This window comes from Phoenix dactylifera, chromosome 5, assembly GCF_051530095.1.
Source record: "Phoenix dactylifera cultivar Ajwa chromosome 5, Ajwa_hap1_PhDact_Kaust_v1.1, whole genome shotgun sequence".
In the NCBI taxonomy this organism is placed as follows: Eukaryota; Viridiplantae; Streptophyta; class Magnoliopsida; order Arecales; family Arecaceae; genus Phoenix; species Phoenix dactylifera.
This window is the reverse complement of record NC_143194.1, coordinates 29,606,472-29,610,903: the sequence shown is the minus strand read 5'-3', so window position 1 is coordinate 29,610,903 and position 4,432 is coordinate 29,606,472.

Genomic DNA, 4,432 nt, shown 5'->3' with positions numbered 1-4,432 from the left:
ATTACATCCTCGCTCTCCAAAAACCTCCTACAAATTCCAACTCAATATTCATCCCTATCTTAGTTCAATGATTAATACCATTGTTGCCATGAATAGAAATTGGCGTGGGAAACATTTAAATAGCACAAAATGGGAAACAATGGCTAAGGAAATTTCTAATTTTGGAAACATGATATGTGATCCTAAAATAAATGAAAATATTAAGTATCTACATATAAATATAAAAAATTCATGAAAAGGATCTAATTTTCTTTGAATTTATATTAGGTACTTATAATAATTTCTCAAACATGTTGTAATTTAATGATACCTATATATTTAAAATATAAATACTCTTTTATTTTTCATACCTATTATCTTTCGTTCTTACAAGAGAAAAATAGTAGAGGATGAGACTTGGCGCAACCGTCGGGTTATTCCATTGTGACCTAGATGTCACAGGTTTAAAATACGAAAACAACTTCTCTGCATGCGAGGGTAAAGCTGCATGTCACGGGTTTAAAATATGGAAACAACCTCTCTACATGCAAGAGTACGGCTGCATATATCTAAACCTCTCCAAACCATGCAGTGGTGGGAGGATTATGCACTAGGCTACCTTATAAGAAGGAAAAAAATAAAAGGATGTGATAATGTCGTGATTTTGGCCTCAGCATATAAAGAAATATTTAACCCCTCACCAAATTAATAGAGAGATCATTTAATCTCTCTATTTCCACAGATTTCTTTTTATCTAATATTCTCTTCTCTTCCTCTCTCTGTAGGCTTATTCCCATCCAAAATTCCTCCTCCTCCTCCTCTCCTCCCCTCCCCTCTGGGTGTTTTCACATCCAAAACTTCTCAAGTTTCCCAAGGTACTAAGTGGCACTTTGGAGTGCATATGTGGAATGAATCAATCATTTCTGGATTTAGCCTCTCCGGTCAACATGAGTGACAAACCTCCCTGCAACTATGATTAATACTACACAAATGGGATGGAGAATCGACGGTCCAACTTGAGAATCCAGGCTTTGCAAAGCAATCTAAACTAAGCATGTTCAAGCCATTTCTGATGAGAACCCCATTCATAATAAACATAGAATTTCCATTTTCATATTCAATCACTTCTACAGCCACAAACATCTGCATTCTAACAGTAAAAAGAATTCACAGGAGAATAGAACACCTCTTCAGGTATTATATAATAAACCTAACAGACGCCACACCGAATATTGTTGGCATGAAAATTAGTGCCTGACCTTAGATAAAGTTGTAGCAGAGAAGTCAATATTATATATATATACATATATGAAAAGAAGCAAAAGAGTTTTTTTGCAGATACAAAGATAAAATGTATCAAGAATCAACAATTAATTAATCTCCCGCCCATATAGCATTTTCAGAAGAAATTTTACCTATGGAATGAATCAATGAATTCGATAGTCTTGGCAGTTGGCATCAATCATCACAACAGGAAATTCAATAATCTCAACTTGTCCCTCCAGATCAAGAAACAATAGGTAATCTAGATTTTGAGTCCTCAATCATTTAGGCGAGTAGCATCCACTTTAAGGTCCGGTGAATAATTGTGATTGAACTTCTCAAGGTGTGTAGTTTCTTCCATCCACAAAGAAAGAAAGGTCAGTTATTTTGACAGTATTTATTACACTTTTTGTATCACAGGTACCACATTCAACTACTTTTATTTCTATTTCATGGTTTAGGATACAAACTAAGGATAAAGGCTAGTGGACTGAACCATAATGTCGCAGAAAGTCAGTTGAATATAGGTTTGGGAATTATTTTTTTTTTTGCTTATGTTCATAATTTCACATTAGTGTATATAATTTATTTCAAGATAACACAGACATCTAGAATAGAGCAAAGAACCTCTTCATTCTTGCAATATCCTGAACAAGCAATGCATTGGCCAATAAAATGCCATAATTCTTTGTAAATGATGACCCCAGCTCTACTAATAATAACAATAGATGCAAACCTTTTGCAATAACATGGTATTCTTCAATTATCAGAATGACATGTTTTACAATTCAAAACCAATTAGTCTTTACACCAGCTTGTCATAGAACTCAAGCTATATAAATAAGACTTTCCTTCAGAAGTTGGAAGACCAAGACCTGTCTAGGCATCTGTAGCCATCCTTTCTGACAAGCTAGTTGAAATCTTCTCTTCTTCTCAATAAGTGGTGACACCATCTCACTTCCTAGAGAAGCAAACCAGCATTATGCAGAACAAGGTCATTCTAAGAAATAAAGTTAAGTCATGCCAAGCTACTGAGGGTTTTTATGAGTCATTGTCTGCTTAGGTTACCAACAGCAAGAACCTCAATGACACGTACAATATCTTCCCTACTGCCCAACTTGGTAGAGACTAGAGACAAAGTCATTAAAACAAAGCTCTGAAATCAGCTTTATCATTACTGCTAGGCACTTCCTAATAACTGGTTCAGCCACTAGCATCCTGGTATTTTAGGTCCTTTCTACTGCTGAACATTTTGAACTACATAAGCCAAGAAGAACTCCACTGCATGCACTAAGTTATCGCCACTACTGGATATAAAATATGAATGTAAAATTATAGATTTATCCCTCTAAAATCATTTTAACTGAAGTCCAGGTCTATTTTTTCTTCTTGATTCGACTTGCATCCTCCAAAGTTTTTCCCCACAATTCCAATCTGATGATACTAACTCAGTGAACAATGTATCACTCTAAAATAACATAAGAAATCTTAGACATGTCTTTAGACAACCCTGTAGTATGGTTGGGCACTGGGCCGGGCCGCCCACGGCCCGGCACGAAGAGGGCCGTGCCTGGCACGGCCCGATAGCTACAGTGCCGGGCCGTGCCCGGCACGGCCAGGCACGGCCCATTTAAAGGGGCCGTGCCGGGTCACAGGTTACTGGCCCGCGGGCCGACCCAGGCACGGCCCGCTTCGGGCCTGGGCCGGCACGGCCCGCTCTAGGCCCGCGGGCCAAGCACGGCACGGCCCGCGGGCCAGCCCGGCATGGCCCATCAGGGCCTGGGCCGGGCTGGCCCGCGGGCCTGGCACGGACCGGGCCTGGGCCCGGCCCGATAAAAATTAATGCTTCATAAATTTTTTTAATAAATTAATAAATATTGAAAACTAAGAATTTATGAATATAAAGCCACCTTAATGGTGGGGGGTTTGGCATAGACCCCTACCAGTTTATTAATTTAAATCAAAATGGTACATGAAGGGAGGTTTGGACCTTGGTCTGACCTCCAGAATACAATAAGAAAGGGGCCAAAGGGCCGAGGTTTGGACCTTGGTCTGATCTCCAGAATACAATAAAAATGTACAATTATAAAAAATTAAGAAATCTTACTAATCATCAGTGATTCAGTGAATCAGTATTCACTCTTCAGTCTTCAGTAGTGTTTGTATCATCATCATCAGAGGATGTTGTATTATGTCCACCTTTATCTTGAAGTCTTGCCTCAGCATCCAACCAATCTTTGAAGCAGAGAAGCATCTCCACCGTTTCGCCCGTCATCCTACTTCTCTTTTCGTCAAGAACACGCCGACCTGCACTAAAAGCAGATTCCGATGCTACCGTGGACATCGGCACAGCTAAAATATCGCGTGCAATTACAGACATAACAGGATATTGATTTCTAACACTCTTCCACCAAGATAATACATCTAGATTCTCTATTTGATTTTCATCATATGCAGACTGAAGATCATTTCGTAAATAAAATTCTAGTTCACTACTTAAAGATGAAGAAGATGAAGATAAACTTGAAGCATGTGTGTGTCTTCTCTGTGCAATGAATGAAAAAATAGATGACGAACGAGAACTACTAGAAGAAGGAATAGAGGTTTGTATTTGTGTTCTAGATCCACGAATTTTTTCATCATATATAGCATAAATATCATAAAGAAGTTGTTTTACCTCATTTTTAGCAGGTTCAGGATCTTTAATCATATTTTCACAGTATGCATCAAGTAAAATTAGCACGCCATTTAATTTAACTCTAGGATCAAATACAGCAGCTAAGTTATGCATAGGACATATCTTGTCCCAATACTCATTCCATTTAGATTCCATTAGGTCAATAATAGGCATTAAAACATCATCATATCTATGTTCTGCAAATTTTTGACTAATTATATATGCTTGTTGTAAAAATGAACATGAAGTTGGATAATAAATACCAGAAAGAACATTGGTAGCATTATAAAAACTAAGCAAAAAATCTTCCAAAATTTTTCCTTTATTCCAATCAGTTTCAGTCAATATAAAGCCTAATCCACGATCATTAATATATGCACTTAATAAGTTTCTATATGGGTATGCATCATGTATCATGCTATATGTTGAGTTCCAACGAGTAATTACATCAAGTTTAAATTTTTTAAAACGTTTACCATGATTTATACATAGTTCCTTAAATTCTTGAAGTCT